The 17,459-nt window shown below is 47.8% G+C and overlaps 2 protein-coding genes across 4 annotated transcripts in view; one reads left to right on the top strand and one right to left on the bottom strand.

The window, feature by feature from the left end:
• The window catches only part of SHANK3 (SH3 and multiple ankyrin repeat domains 3), a 2,381,185-nt gene that overhangs the window by 468,269 nt on the left and 1,895,457 nt on the right, over positions 1-17,459 (bottom strand). The gene's annotated exons all lie outside the window — the stretch shown is intronic.
• LOC144820423 (uncharacterized) overlaps positions 1-17,459 on the top strand; it is an 858,373-nt gene that overhangs the window by 783,607 nt on the left and 57,307 nt on the right. The window lies entirely within an intron of this gene.

Raw genomic sequence — 17,459 nt, 5'->3', positions numbered from 1 at the left:
TAAGCCCGTAGCAGGGGGCTCTTCTGTCCTGTCCCTGCCTCCTTCTCTTTCTGCTATTCGGTTTCTTTCTCTCCTGCCTCTTTCTCCTTTTTTCTCTCCCTGTGCCTCTTTCCTTCCCGCCTGTCTGTCCTACCTGTCTGCCCCTTTCAGCCTCACTCCTCCCCGCATCCCCCTCTGCCTCTCTTCTCCCTGCCTCCTCCTCTCCCTTCCTCGTCCTTCCTCGCTCTCAGCCTCCATCTCCCTTCCCTCTCTGCCACCTTCGGACCGCGCTCGAGCCTGAAAGCCCGGCCCCTCAAAGTTACACCTCCAGAAAAAACAGAGCCCGTATCTGCCCAAACCCCGCATTCCTCTGCCCGCTCTTCTGTTGCCCCCACCTCCAGGTCGGGCAGCAGGAGCCCGGGTATGTCAGCATGGAGCCGAGGCGCGGGGGGCACATGTGGGGACCGAGCCGAGCTCGGCAGCCATTCCCGGGGCTCTGAGGGGGAGAGGGGAGGGCGCGCACCGGAGGGGAGCGGGCTCTTTCATAAGTTTCCTGTTAGAGATAATGGTATAGTTACATCTTCAGCGAAAAAATACCCCTCCCCGTTGCTAAGTAACATTCTGGCATTAAAAAATGTGTGTGTGGGGAGGGGGCTCGCTGTCCTACATGAACACGAGCACAGCTGCTCTGCCCCTAATGGCAGATCCAAGAAGAGGCACGCAGGAGAGAGGCTGGGAATGTGAGCAGAGAGGCGCCTGTCCGAGGCAGCAGCCTGAGCGAGGGAAAATGTCTGCACATTTTAGGAGGCGGGAGGCAGAGAGAGCGAGAGCGCAGCACCCTGCTAACTGGAGCCGAGATGCAGCCTTGTAAATCCCTCCCAGCAGAGGCGCATGGCTGACATCAGAGGAGAGGTGAAAGGCACAGCCGCACAGCTGTGCACAGACACAGAGGAGATATACAGACACCGAGAAGAGTATTCATACAGATGTGCAACAGCGCAGACTTAGAGCTTACACACAATAAAACACAGTCGTGCACCAACACAGTAACACGCCGTGCAGCCACATCACCGTACACGAACGAACATAGCCTCGTAGAATACACACCGCTGAAAACAACACAGTCACAGACTGCACAGCCCACTGTGCACAGACAAACAGCTGTGCATCAAACGCAATTACGTATTGTACACAAAGATGTGCACCAGCACAGCCCTAGACTACATAGACACACACGTGGCAGCACCACAGCCAAAGAGCACACAGAAACACAGCTACATAACGAGCCAAAGGTGAGTTACAGCACAGCTGCAGAGAATGCACCACGCAGCTGTACACCAACACAGCCTTACAGTATGCACAGACATTACGCGTTGCACCAGCACAGCCGTAAAGTCTGTACACAGACGCATTGCTAGACCACTACAGGCAGACACTATATGCACATCTATAGTGTTCAATACGCACGTACTTATGCAGCCACACAGTGTATACAGAAACACACAGATGTGCACCGAAGCAGCCACGGTAGATACATAGACCCACAGCGTTGGACTCATGCAGCATAGGCACCTACACACACACACTATATAGAGACGCAGAAGTGGGCACACAGACACATCACATACACATGTAGACAGTACATACACAATGTGTACACACACAAAGACTAAACATCTGCACACACAGCAGATAGACAGCTGAATACAAACACGGTATACAACCAGCTGGGTCAAAACACATGCATACGCGGATAGCGCATCCATATATAGACACAGCTCTTGCTTGTAGACGTCACTTAATTAAGGCACTACTACAGCACATACACGGCGACATGCATGCTGTTCTCTGACAGAGTATACACACACACACACAAAGTGTTGGTCACAGATTCTGAAGACACACATACAGCATTATTCACATACAAACTGCATTCCAGCTAAAGACACAGCAATAGCTTATACACACAAATACGCAACTCATGTGCAGCACATAGACACAACTTCCCACTTACCATATAGACAACGACGTGGTGTACAAACACATAGACACAGTAAGTATGCCAATGACACACACAAACACAAAAGTACACACAGGTTCTGCCCAAGACAGTGCAATCTGAGAAGAGGTCAAGGTGCACCCTCTGAGGAGAGGAACTCTACTTCAGGCTGGTTGGTTGCCTGTGCTTGGAAATATAAGCTGGGATTCCCTTCCACCTTGTTGAACACCTTCCTCATATTGACATACACCGATACGTAGGTATGTACATGGGCATGGATTGGTACAATCTCAGCAAACCTCCCAGACTGCAGTGCATGTTCTTTGTTAAATAGAGGACAATTTGCCTGTTATGAGTCGTGGGTTCTTTATGGTGACCCCTCCATGCCAATATGAGATTTGTATCTGCCAGCATGGGGTGCTACACGTGGCTCAGTAAAAATGACTCATGCCTTCAGTCACCAGCTGGTGAAACCAAACTGCAGGAACTGTGTAGGTGAATTCCAGTCACAGATACAATTCCAAGAGTGAGGAGAATTTCTTCAATTTTCTATCAACCAACATTTCTGGGAAGCAAAGAAGTGCTAGACATTGTCTCATCGCAGTATTAATGTGAATAGGTAAATGCACTGAGCCTCACAAAAGAGACTTCATACAGGATGTATGTAAAAGTGTCTATATTCAACACACATCTTCAATCATTATAACATGACCAGCACACTCCTTTGTGCTGCAGCAGAAAATAATGGACGGAATTCTGAATAAACCAAACATTCACTCCCAGTCAAGAGATCTGGGTTAAATCCATCATTCTTTTGCTCACTTCGCCAACCCAGTTTGAACCCAGCCATATGAAAATCAGTCTTGACCCTGCACCTCCTGGGAACATTTTAGCCCGAACTTCCAAACCAGGTCCTCCCTAGACCGGAAACATGCATCCTGGGACCGGTTTCAGGGCATCACCCCTCATCAGCCAGGCTAACTTGAACCAGTGGCACAGTGAGCAAGGTACCAATGTCTGGGTGTACCCAACCCACTTAGGGTGAAAAGTGCTGCATCATATACTTTTGGGCATAAAACATAATTGGAAATATGACTAGCAGTACTAAGCCCTCTCGTATGGTTATGATTTAACTAATATGCACATTGTTGACAGCTCCCCATCGGCACCCCCCCACCCCCAATTAAGAGAGAGCACCCTTATGTGCTGCACAATATAAAAGTTATGTACATACACAAAAATAGAACAGTTTTTAGCAACAACACCATGTGGGAACAACCCAGTGCCAAAAGGTATTGTGCTTTTAGCACCAATCAACGTATGAGGCGGCACAGCCGGTCAGTGTTGTAAATCACAGGTGGTCCACACACAATCACTCCCATTCACACACTCTCACTCCGCACCAGTAAGCAGGGTGACCGGTATCAGCCAGACGGTATGGCATACTCTTACACACCCATATGCACTCAGCAACCTAATACAGTGCCACTGGCACCTAGCAGTTCAATGGTTCACCCTCTGCAGACTCCATAGCCGAAGACTCCCTCCACCCTCTAGTTAACTCCAATTGTCTTATACCCTGGATGGAAAATAACCTGCCTGCCTCCCGGACACTGGGCCGCTGCCGAAGTCACACTTAGGAGTCAATTACGATGTCGGTCGGAAAGGCTCTGAATCGATTAGGAACCCATCTTTGCGACCGATTCGGAAAGCTTTACTACCGACTGATTATGATAGTAGGAAAGAGTTCGGACTTTCCGAGTCAGGGCCAACTCGGTTCCAGATGGCATTGGGTGGAACAAAGTCAGTCGGAGCAGACTCGCACAGGTCTACGGATCACGTATCCCACCGAGCGATTACGATGTCAGATTTGGGCAGCCTTTCCGAATCAGTTGTTCCGACATGGATCAGCTGTCAGAATCTGACTTTGGGGGCCAGCAGGCCCCCCTTAACCCGGAGCCTTCCGAATGGGGCCTGTGAGGGTACCCAAGGGACCCCCTTTCCAACCATGCACAGTGTGGCAGGCACCAAGGGGTGCACGATTTGCCCCAGCCACCCCTTTCTTCAATGGGAGCCAGAATATTCGGTTGGAAGACAGGCTCCCATTGAAGTCAATGGAAGTCTAGCCGAATCTTATACGTAAGCATCATAATCGGTCAGTTGGACTCCCCGAATCCGATTTGGTCAGAAACCATTTGAGACCGATTCGGTCGGAATGCTTTCGGACTGACATCGTAATTGGCCCCTTAGTCTGGGTCCTTGGGAAGGAGGAGGGAATAAGCATCAGTTTTAATTAGGAGCCAGACGTAAACAAGGGAGACGTTAGCAGCCACTCTGGAAGTATACTCACAGGTCGCAAAACACAAAGGAGTCACGCAGTCTCTTGACCCGCTTTCAAACTGTCCATAAAGCATTTCTTCAACCCAGTCAATCTCTCTTGCTACTACCTGGCACCAATATGTCTTTGGGAGGGGCCAGGTGTGGAGACAGCAGTTGGTCCACGGTGATGAGGGTCAACAAGGAAACAACCAATGAATGAGGAGTAACACAGGGGAGCCTCTCGATAGGATGAGGCGCCCAATTCGTACACAATGATCTACGTCGTGCTTGGGCGATCCAGGCACAACGTCTGGTGTGTGTTGATATGATTGCACTAGGCACTTTCATATTTCAAACACCATGAGTTGCAAATTCTGCACCTCCCTGGAAAGGAGGCACAATGACTGGTGCATGTCGAGTTGGGTTGCACCAGGCAATTCCGATCACACACACACAGCAAAGAGTTGCAATTCTGTACCTCCCTGGAAATGAGGCACAATGTTTGGTGAACGGTGATACAGGTTGCACAAGACCAGTCCGGTCACACACAAACAGGTGCAAGTTCAGCAGAGCCACATGAGGTAGAATGAGGCTCTACCACCTCCAAGGGTTGCACCCTGTGAATTGGACACCGCACGTAATGAGCATGAGCGTGTCGCAAGAGAGGAATGAGACATGAGCAATGAGGGGTCCTGCAAACGGTGAATCTGCTCACCACCACTAGACGCTTATGAGTGTCGAGGTCCCACCAGTACTGGAACCACACTCCTTAGATGCGGGCATGATTTCTGGGTTCAAGTCTTAGGTCCACATTCACACCACGCTACTAGTTTAGATTTAGTAACCGAGTTGGGCGCTTGAGAGGGCACGGCTCTCCAGATGTCACAGGTATATGGTGTAGGTCCCTCTGGGAAGATATTTGATGTTCCTGAGATCTCTGAGAGAACAGGAGGAACGTAGTCGAGCCCTTGGGGAGCACACTTCATGGTGCCACACTTCAGCAGGTCCTCAGTCCAGGCCAGTCTCTATTTGGACTATTATCCTCCATGTGTACCATAGAGTCCTCTGACAATGTGGAGCACGCAATCTGGGTTCTCTGGTCCCAAGTCCCAACAAGTGTATCTCACTCCTTGCTGAAGGATGGCACCCATAGTTATACTGTTGTGCGTCTTTGAAGTCGGGTGGTTTAGAGAGTTTTCCCTTTGAACCACAGATGTCTTCCCTAAATTGTAGGCCTGCCTGCCATGGGTCCTTGGAATGCAGATCCATGATTCGGCCCATAGAGGCTAGGTGTCACAACCTCTATCTTCAATCTATTCCAATCAGCCCTCAAATGGCAGAGGTCTGCCATTCCTGTGGGATGAACAGAATTTTATACAGAACCGTCGCACTCGTAGTTCATACAAAGGGGAAAAGATGGTTAGTGTATGTTGGTGCTATTTGAGATCTTCCTTCTGGGTCTTGGAAGAAATGAAACAGTGAATTGTAGCGTTACTCCAGCTGGGAATTACGTCCTCAAAAGCACACAGAAAAACAATTTCCTTTAAAGTTTGTGCGTCTTTCAAATAAAGTTTTATTCAAAAATGTCAATTCTTTGAATTATTTATTTCTTTCAAAATCAATGTTGTTCATCATTAGAAATTATAATACATGGCCCAATGCATTTCGGGCAATTTGCCCTTCTTCAGGGGCATAGTTAATCTGTAGAAGGAAAATATACACCACTATAATAACTTGTAAAACAGTATATCCATCATCAAAGAAACGTTTTTTTAGGGTTCATATTACATCGTTAAGAACCTTATATCCCCATTTTTTGGAAGTGTCCACTGAAAGCATCAAAAGTGCGACGGTTCTGTATAAAATTCTGTTCACCAATCACCCTTTCTGAGTCAACAGAACCACGCTCCACCATATTACAAAATGCAATATGAGGACATTATCAGGATTACAGATGAGAAAGCAGAAACTTTTAGATTCACGGAGGAGGATACACAACGAATTTATTCCCTTATCGAAGAGAGTGAAACTTTATTATCAACCACTGGTTCTAAACAAAGCAACATCAAACAACTTCTCTATCTGTCAAAGAAAATAGTCAACCAAAAATTACATGCAAGTACGCTCATTATGTACCATAAAGTACAAAGAATTCCTTGTGGGCTTCGCAACTCGCTCAAATCGACACTATGCAAAAACAATCCTAAATTCACGGAAAGGTGGCAAGCCATACTAAATAAGTGTTCGCTGGATCTTATTCTTTTAATCATACAATAATTGGCTAAACTAATTGAGGATTTAATGAAACCCACCAGCTAAAACAAGAACTCGGCGATATGTTAACAATTCCTGTGGGATGCCCATGTTTTATGGCTGTCAATTGGGGAAGGCACAGGTGTGCTCCCCCTGACCCCTGGTGTCCAATGGAGCCAGACACCATTGCCACCAACAATCTTGGATCATAGAAATGTCCATATTCTATAAGTGGTATTTCTAAGCTAGTTATGCCAAACCCTCTTTACCAATGGAAAGCGTTTGGCACTGCGAAACGACTGATATGAAACATCATGAGGTTGCTCCACTGCAATTCACCATTGCAGTGTGAAGTATTGTCAACCACTTCCAATTATTAACTTATGCAAAGAGCAGGCTGCAAAGGTAGTGAAAACACACATGGGTATTCCTAACTGGACATACATGCGCTTTTGCCCACCCGATCTGCGATGGCAGGAGGGACACATATTTCTCAGCACCAGTGGTGCCAGTGCACCTGCCGGAGTCTGCACGGCAGACTGGACATGGGTTTCACTAATATGTGGGTCAGTGAGCATGCAATAGCCTATGTTGGCAAGCCGTACACACAATCACTGGCATTATAGGTGCTGGTGCGCACTCATAGCAGCATAGAATGGCAAACTGCTAATCAGTTTACTCCTGATTGATGCCAGTGCACAGCAACCAGTCTGCAGTGACAGACGGACCATGTTTCAGAACAGTGAATCAGCACCACTTTCCAAAATGGATGGGAAAAGCGTGCACATATTCATGCAGTAAGAACAGGCCGGGTACAGGGCTTACCTAGGCCCTACCACCTTTGGTGCCAGTGCGCACACACCACCCTGCTTGGTCCAGCCAGACATGGTTGGATCCCCTCATGTGTGTGATTGCGCACTCCCAGTCATTGACATCAGACCAGGCCCCTTGCCGCTAGCACCATGGATGTAACTGCGCACACACATGCCTGCACCGGCAGGTCTGACCTGGAGGTTAGAACACGAGGGGTGAAGGTATACACTCATCAGCCCACAATGGCTGGCTGGGCACCTATCCAATGTGCCATTGGTGCCTGGGCGCATCCTCCAGACGGGTCACGTATCCAAAAAAGCATCCGGGCCGGGGTGCACACCCCGGTCTGTGTTAGCAAATCAGCCCATGTTCTGGAATAGTGCTCCAGTGCCTCTTCCTAATCTGTGTAGGAAGGCTCACGCACTCCCCTATGGCCTTGGCAGTGAGGATATGCGCAAGGCCCATGGCCAGTCCAGATATTCAGCAATTCCCCAGAAGTATACATGGGGAGAGCTGAACTCTAAGGCAGGGGAAACCACATTGGGGGGTTCCTCACTACCTGGGCAGGGAACATCCATATGTGCCCGCCCAGCCTCCAGTCTACCATGCCCCCCACTCCCCACCCCCCAGTGCCCTTCAGGGCTTCCCTGGGGGGTCTCTCATGATATGAAATAACCCATTCAAGTTCGGCCAAGGTCTAAGTGTTGCCAACCTAGGCAGGGGTGCAATGTCCCCCCACAGGCCTGCCATGGCAGACCCGATATAGGGTTGATGGCTATCCGTTGGGTGGCACACTCAGTGCTACTACCCGCTACTAGCCAGATCCGTACCCGCCCGGGTATGTGGTGTACCTGTTTACAGGGCACACAGAGGTACGGCAAACCCAATGCAGGCGAGGTGGGGGGTGTGCATCTTCCCTCTGTCATTCAAGGGGAAGGTGCCCAGTTTCCTAAGGTTATCCAGACAGAGTCAGCAAAGACTAGGATTATTGTTATTAAGGTTCAATGCTGCCTGGGAACATTTCATCCTGGGACTGCCTGGGGTTTATTTCCTCCTGGGCCCGTTAAGGCTCACTGGTGCCTGGGGTAGGTGAGGGTAATTTATTGCCTTAAACTATTGCGGGCACTGTAGGTGGATTTCAACCACACCAACACTCGAAATTCAAAGAAAACAAATTGAGGTTATGGTTTAGCTAAGGATGATGGGGCTACAATAGTGGTCACCATTCAAAACCTAAAAAACTGGAGAACTCACTAGGAAAGGTAATAATTTAATATTATCTCCTAGCTCTGGCAGCATATGTTAACAAGAAAGTGTGTAAATGTGTTTATGACTACGCAAGACTTTCATTAATTCAGTGACTAAGTTCAAGAGTGAGAGATGAAATTAATTTGTACTTGTGCGTTTTACCTTTCCTCTGTAAATATTGTTATTTAGTTACTGGACATAAGTGATAGGTTGGTTTGTATACTGATCCAGTACTAATCTACATTTACGTACCTCGTCTATGATTGTAGGATTGTCACTGCATCTTGGTGTTCCACTTCTTTTGCACTTCAAACTGTGCTTCAATGCAAATGTCAACAATAACCTCATCCATATTCTGCTTCCACTCACTGCAGCATGGGGCAGTGTCTGAGCCCTCTTCTGCCATTGGCTCTCCTGCACCGTGAGTGAAGGGCATTTTCACTTATCACACGTGCACGTCAGCCTAAAAAGAAGTACTTTTCCAATGCTGCTTGCTCTCCGTTCCTTTCTATTTTGTATTAATCTCTGTGTGCTTAAACTATGTTTTCGGGTTATAGTTGTTCAAACCCAATATTACATTTTCTTTGCACCATTAGAATAATAGTTTATTGCATAAATGGGAGACCGACGTGGGACCTCTGAGGCAAAGATGGCACCCCACACCTTGTCTGTTTTGATGATGTCCTCTAGGGAAGGGAAGACAATTTGATGTTGGTCGGTGACCTCCTCCTCCTACTCTCCCGGATGGGGTCATAGAAGTTCTCCTCCACTTTGGCTTTGCTTTTGGTAGGGCAGAGCCTAAATAGGGGACACTCACATAAAGACTCTTCCGAATCTAAAAATGATCTAGGAAGAAGCCGCCCATGTCACCTCCCATTCCGGTGTCATCTGCCCACCTACCATGGTAACCAGGACAGTATCTTGTGAAATCGTCTTTTTTTGCAGTGAGTACAAGCGTTTCTTCATTGTTCATGAACGTTTGTTAAGTCAGTGTTTTTCAATTCAATTGTTTTTTTCACGTTTTATCCCTCTATCTTGGCCCATTTCAGGCCCTCTATCCAATCAGCAATACCATGAGCACATATTTTGTGAACTCGTTTCTGGTCTTTGCCACAGGTTTCGATCAGGATCTCGGTATAATTTGATGAAGTCTTTGGGTGTGGGTTGTCTAAGCACCTACATCCACTCTCTTGGGCTTTCAGACAAAAGGCCCGTAGTCTGAACCAATAAAAAAGAACCCAGCTTTCTTCCTTTATCTTGGATCTCTTTGACATTTACGAAAACAGCGACCCTAGTAACACAATTCCGACTGCATATTAAGAGCGACGTCCTCCCCCCAAAGCTGCATAGCTGCCCTACTCCCGCTGCTACTGGTATCTCCGCCCCTTACTTCACATGTGCAACAACAGTCTGTGACTCCGCACCCCCTTTCTGAGCCTCCCTCGCTGTACTCATCTCATGTCACTCCCCCCAACTCCATCTGCTGCCATGTCCTGCCACACCCCTATCCGCTGTTCCTTTTAAAGCTGTTTAATGTGGTTTGAAGCAAATGTCCCTTTCACTGTCAGTTACGATAAATGTCACAGGATGCCATGTAATACACTGAGAGTGACACTGTTGTTCTATTGTTTTATTGGTAAACCTAATAAAAATAATCTTTAAAAAACATAATGTTGGACCTCTCTTGGAACAAGCTGCCCTCACATCAGAGTCCCCAAGCGGTGCCACCACTTACACGATGTATACTCCTTTCAGGATACTCTGACTACACACCCAGAAAGGTCCACTCAGCCCAGACTTGTGGACTCTGACAGGACAGTTCAGTGCCGAGAGGTAGAACATGCCCGCATGGCAAAACCCATCACGTTTTGTTCCCAGAAAAACGTTTGTTCTTTTGAGCACCTAGGTCAGTACTTGAAGAGGGCGGTCACACTCTCTCTCTCAGGGGCGCAATAAAATCCACATGAAAGTCTTCCTCTGTGTCTACTCTACCACACAGCCCATGTGGGAAAATAACCTTGCCACCATTTTGAGAAATGTTCCTGCTTAGCTACACGTATGTCACCCAAGGCCCTTCAGCTCCACAGGAGCAGATCCAATGAATGTGAAAGAGCAGCCTTGTCCAAAGCCAAGCCTCTCCCATTCAGAGTATTCAAGAGGGAAGGAAGGTTTAATAGTGGGGGCGCCCTCCAGGAACCAAACCTCAGCACGTCCAAAACACACAGGATACAGCTTTCATTAACAGATGGGGTTGTGCCTCATTCTGCCTGCCTCGAGTGACCGGAACTAGTCTAGACGGACCTGCAACAAGCATGCTTTTAATGACAACCGATCGGCCAGAAACAACCAGGTGCGCACCAATGCCTAAAAATGCCTGTACAAGAACATGGAAACCGAGCCAAATTACGAGCTCCTTCCAGGGGTGGCAGGCATGTCTGGGTGAAATGTTGCTCCTTTCAGGGGTGGCAGGCGTGTCTGGGTGAAATGTTGCTCCTTCCAGGGGAGGCAGGCGTGTCTGGGTGAAATGTTGCTCCTTCCAGGGGTGGCAGGCGTGTCTGGGTGAAATGTTGCTCCTTCCAGGGGTGGCAGGCGTGTCTGGGTGAAATGTTGCTCCTTCCAGGGGAGGCAGGCGTGTCTGGGTGAAATGTTGCTCCTTCCAGGGGTGGCAGGCGTGTCTGGGTGAAATGTTGCTCCTTCCAGGGGAGGCAGGCGTGTCTGGGTGAAATGTTGCTCCTTCCAGGGGTGGCAGGCGTGTCTGGGTGAAATGTTGCTCCTTCCAGGGGTGGCAGGCGTGTCTGGGTGAAATGTTGCTCCTTCCAGGGGTGGCAGGCGTGTCTGGGTGAAATGTTGCTCCTTCCAGGGGTGGCAGGCGTGTCTGGGTGAAATGTTGCTCCTTCCAGGGGTGGCAGGCGTGTCTGGGTGAAATGTTGCTCCTTCCAGGGGTGGCAGGCGTGTCTGGGTGAAATGTTGCTCCTTCCAGGGGTGGCAAGCATGTCTGGGTAAAATGCTGCTATCCTTCCCCAATCACATTTTAGTCTCAGTGCTGTATCACCCACAGAGACGAGTTTAATATGCCTTGTGGTCTCGAGGAAAAACATCTAGATGTGTGTCTTCGTTCCGATTTAAATTCCAAAGTTCTTTGTGTAGAACGGAAGGGCGTGTTCTGAGCACCGCATTTCTTTTACAAATGACATTGTTCAAAGCTCAGAAGCAGAGTGCTTGCAACTCACTCACCCTGCTAGCTGCAGTCATGGCAACGAAAAATGCGTTTTTACCCAGGTAACCAGTTGTAAGTTCACTGGTTGCCATGGATTTAAAGGTACTATTGCCAGCGTTGCCAGAAAAAAATACAATTGCAGTTACATTGCGGAGGCGCATCCCTCGTAGGGGTGCCCACGTGTATCAGGCCACCTCACACCTTTGTAAGTTGAAGAAATATGAATCTGAAATATGCTGGTTAGGGCTCCACCACGACCAATCAACTCTTACACATTTCTATCCGGAGTATCGTTTCATAGAGGTGATCTGTAACCGGGCTTTCAAATGGGCCACCACGTGAAATATGCCACATTTTACGGCGCCCGCCTGCTTCATTACCCTAAGAGACAGCCAGAAATCTGTATTGTTGGGTGGCTGTTGATGAGCTAGGAGGGCAAGATTTTTTTCCTTTCGTGGAATGACCCTTCAAGTTCAGAATTTGTTAGAAGCAATGGCCATGTCTTTCCCTTGTGGCTGACAGGGTTGTTAGGACAAGTAGAACATAGGCCACTGCCCTCAGTACCCATGACTGAGGTGTATAAGGGAGTCAGTTGATTCCGACTTCTCCCTCTCCTTGACTCCTGGCCAATGGATGACGCGTGGGAGACACTGTGGTTCAGCACTCAGTAACAAAGGTCAATTCCCAGGAGTGGAAGAGAGTGGGCTCCTCCTCTTCTGGGGGTGCACTGGTGTTTTCAGTGTACATCAAGGGATCTTCTCAGATTGGGGAAAGTAGAGACTGCAGGAGCTCCAAGAAGATCTTTTTACTACCCCGGAACAGTGTTGAATTGATGCTGATGGCTGCAACTAGACTTGACCTTTTATGTTCTCACTCAAGTTCACAGCTGAAGTTGTAAATCTTCTTGCACCTCGCTAGCACTAGCCTGAGATTCGGAGATCAGCACCATGTCAAGGACACTCTGGAAACACCAGCATGTAATGAATTATCATATCGGGAACTCCTGTAAGAGTATATAATTAATCACTTGGTCAAGCCACTACCAGTATTCCATAATTCATCACTTGGTGTTTAATACCCTCACACCATTCTACTATGTGTCTCTTGGTGTTTAATACATTCCCTGGATTCTGTAATGCATCACTTGGCGTTCAGTACACTCCAGGATTCCGTTATGCTTCATTCGGTGTTCAAGCCATCCCAGGATTCCACTGTACATCACTCTGTATTCAAGAAACTCTCTGGGATTCACAATGCATCATTTGGATGCAAAACACTCTTTGCATTCCATAATGCATCACTTGGTGTTCAATACATTCACATGATTCCATAATACATCAGCTGACGGTCAATAAACTCATGGGATTACATAAAGCATCAAGTGGTGTTCAGTACACTGCAAGGATTCCATTGTACGTCACCTGACATTCAATAAACTCATGCAATTACATAAAGCATCAAGTGGTGTTCAGTACACTCCAAGGATTCCATAATACATGACCTGGAGTTCAATACACTCCCAAGAATTCCATAATGCATTGCTTGGTGTTCAATACACTTCCCGGATTCTATCATGCATTACTTGGTGTGGAGTACACTCCCAGGATTCCAAAATGCAACACTCTGTGTTTAATACATTCCCAATATTCTACATGTCATTTGGTGTTAAGTAAACGCACATGATTCCTTAAAGTGTAACTTAGTGTTCAATACACTCCCAACATTCTGTAATGCATTACTTGGTAGTCCATACATTCCCTGGGTTCTATAATGTCACCTTGTGTTAACTATGCTCACAGGATTCGATAATGCATTACCTGGTGTTCAACACACTCGAGAATTCTCATTGCGGAGACACCACCACTACTGCGGACCTGCACCCCCTCCACGACTGCGGAGACTCTTTGTGAATCGGGCCCTATGTGTTCAATACTTTCCCAGGATCCCATAATGCCTCCTGATCAATGCCAGATTGCTCTTCAATAACTCGCCACTGAAGTCTAGACACCATCTCCAACCTTGACATCAAAGTGACCTCCATCACAGAGACATTGCTCAACCCGTTTTCAGCCCCCGACATCGGCATAGAGACACCCAATGGCTACAATCCGAAACATCGTGACCGTACCAACAAACACGGAGGTGGCATCGCCATCATCCACAAAGAATCTACTGCACCACCACCGAAGACAAAACTATGCCTATCATGGAGCACATGAATTTCCAACTCCACACCGATGACAAAACAACAATCAAAGGGACCTTTGCCTAAAGACCCTTAGGATCATCAACTGGCCTCTGCGACACCATCACAGACTTCATCGCCCCACTCACCATCAAATCCAAGCACTACATCTTCCTCGGAGACTTCAACTTCCACCTGGACGACCCCACAGACACCAACTCCGCCAACTTCCTGGAACGAATGGACAGCATCGGCCTCACCTAGTAGGTCACACACCCTATGCACAGGGCAGGACACACACTAGACCCTATCTTCACGTCCAGTAACCAAGTTAAATGCAGCCATACCACGGAACTCACCTGGTCCGACCACTCTATCATCCACTTCACCATTGCAGGACCACCTCGCACTATCTCCAAACCTCGCACACCTCCTTCGGCAAATGGGGCAAAGTGACACAGAACTAATGAACAAATGCCCTCAACACCACCCAGCCTGACACAGCAACCAACCTTAAACAGGTAGTAGAGAACTTCAACACCTGGATCACTAATGTCAATGACCGAGTTGCCCCTTCAGACCGGCCAAAGCTTGCAGATCGACCAAACAAACAGGCTGGTGCACTCTGGAACTCAGCACAATGAAACGCAACAGCAAACAACTAGAAAGATGGTGCACCAGCAGAGATGATACAGACTGAACTACTTTCAACTCAGCCCTAAAGAAATGCCACAACTCAAAGACACGAAAAAGGAAGCCCTTGCACACCACATTGAGGTGGCGCCAACCACACCATGGAACTCTTCACCATCATCAGAGAGTTTGCCTGCTCAACAGCCACCAAAAACACAATCCCTTACTTACAGGAGCTCTGCGATGCTTTAGCAGATCACTTCCACAACAAAATATTCACCATTTACAGGAACTTTGAGCTCCATCCCACCGACCTCCTCATCCTCCCCACTCTTAAACCTCCCCTGACCAACATCTAACCATATGGGAAAAGCTAACCACACCGGACAACACAGTCATAATGAACTCCAACCACTCAGTGGCACCCACCGACCCATGCCCCCACCGCCTCTTCAACCTAGGAAGCAACAAGATCAGCCACCAGCACACCAGCACTCTCAATGCATCTATCGCCACAGCCACCTTTCCAGACACATGGAAACATACAGAGGTCAGAACACTCTTCAAGAAACCCTCCACCGACCCCAGTGATCTCTACAACTACCACCCCATTTCTTTGCTCCCGTTTCCTGCCAAAGCCCTGGTGAAGGCTATTAACCATCAGCTCACCAAACATGTGGAAAGAAACAACCTGCAATACCCCTCCCAATCAGGCTCCCAAGCTAGCCACAGCACCCAGACCACCCTATTTGCCACTACAGATGATATCCACACCCTAAACGATCGAGGAGAATTGGCAGTCATGATCCTTCTCGATCTTCTGCAGCCATTTACACATTTTCCCACCACGCACTCATCAAGATACTGCACCAGATCAGAAATAAAGGAGACACACTCAGATGGATTACATCATTCCTCATGGGACGTACGCTGAGAATCCGTCTCCCCCTCTTCACCTCACAAGCCAAGAGCACCATCTGGGGCATCTCCCGAGATTCAACTCAGCCCCTCCCTCTTCAACAGCTACATGACGCCATAAGCCGACATTGTCAGAACTCACAACATCAACATCATATCCTATGCCGCCGACACCCAGCTCATACTCTCGCACTCAGCAGACCCCACCACAACAAAGACCAGCTTCCACAAATGCATGAATAACATTGCAACCTCGCTAAGGGACAACTTTCTGAAACTCAGCACGGACAAGACCGAAGTGCTGATCTTTGGCAACCACACCTCCCTCTGGTGGCGTCTGGAACTCAGACCCACCCCCACACAAAAAGACCACGCCTCAACCTTGGCATCATCCTGGACAGCAAACTCACCATGACGACAAATGAATCCCGTCTGCTCCAAGGACTCCAAATGGCTCCTCACAAGCACCAGAAAAACAGTCATGTAAGCCCTAATCACCAGCCATCTGGACTATGTCAATACACTATACGCAGGAACCACCATCAAACTACTGAGAAGGCTCCAGACAATACAGAACTCAGCGGCCAGCTAACCCTCAATCTGCCCAAATGGACCCACATCACCCAGCCCCATAGGAACCTCCCCTGGCTCCCCACCCAGAAAAGATGCCAATTCAAGCTACTGACATGTCTACAAAGCTCTCCTTGAGCAAGGACCAGCATACATGAACCACTGCCTGAACTTCCACTAACCCTCCAGAAACCTTTACTCCAGCTCCCTTGCCCTGGCACAAACACAGCACACCCGTTGTAGCCACAGCGGAGGATGCTCCTTCTCTCACCTCGAATCCAAGTCCTGGAATGACCTCCCCTTCCGAACATCAACCTCGCTGATGGATTTCAGGAATAAACTCAAGACCTGGCTCTTTGACTAAGCCCAGCAACCCAGTTCCTGGATACCCTGATGGGTGATAAGCTTCGCTCTACAGGTACCGTTAAATGTATTGATTAATTGATCACATGACAACACAGAGTGCAGGATTGAGGACTTGCACTCTGAGGCATAGTTTAAAAAAAATTCAGTGCTAACTTTTGCTCGAAAGTAGTCCTCAGGTATGCCTAAAGTGGCACTTTGAGGTACTTGGCATCAAGGTGGCCTATTATCAGCAGTACAGGCCGTTTTCAAGCAAACACCCATCATTTCTGACAAATAACCCTATCTACCAAAAAAGGTCGACAGGGATTTTCATCACAAATATATGCCTCCTGGAGGGAATTTTGACCAACTTTGCATGTGTGCTGTACTGCAGAGTACACACAAACTTGGAAAAGCGTTGACGTATATCTAAGCATATTATTTTGTACTTGAAGGATACCTTTCTAGAAAAAATCCTAATTTAGACATCACACAAACCCACTTGCACTATGGTGCAAGGATGTGTACCTGTCACAAGGTGGCCTAAAGCGTGTCCGTGCATTGAACGACAGATACAGCACCATGTCCTAGAAGCCAAGGCACTTTTCTGCTCTCTCCATTTCACGAATCTAAGCCCAGAAACTTTGGTTGCTGTGCTGCACTGTATGAAACATTTGTAAATTTGTCCCACAACGTTTTAGTGTGAACAAGCTCTGAAGAGCATTCTTGCAACCCTGGTGGGACAGCATCACTGCAGTATATCAGCAGCGGGTTGGAAGGCTACTCGTAGCAGGAAAAGGGCCAAAATACTTCAAAGAGACACCTCTTTTGTGCAGCTCCCTCTTTGTCTGCAACATTTGGTGAATTATAGAGATTCAGAGATAAGAAAATTTAGGATGCGTTTAGGATAAACTTACTCAGGTGCTGAATCTACTGCTAAAAAGTACATCTAGTGAATTCACAAAAAAGTGCAAAAAGTA

This window comes from Lissotriton helveticus, chromosome 1_1, assembly GCF_964261635.1.
Source record: "Lissotriton helveticus chromosome 1_1, aLisHel1.1, whole genome shotgun sequence".
Classification (NCBI taxonomy): domain Eukaryota; kingdom Metazoa; phylum Chordata; class Amphibia; order Caudata; family Salamandridae; genus Lissotriton; species Lissotriton helveticus.
Note: the sequence above shows the minus strand (reverse complement) of the source record. Positions and strands in the feature narration are given on the sequence as shown.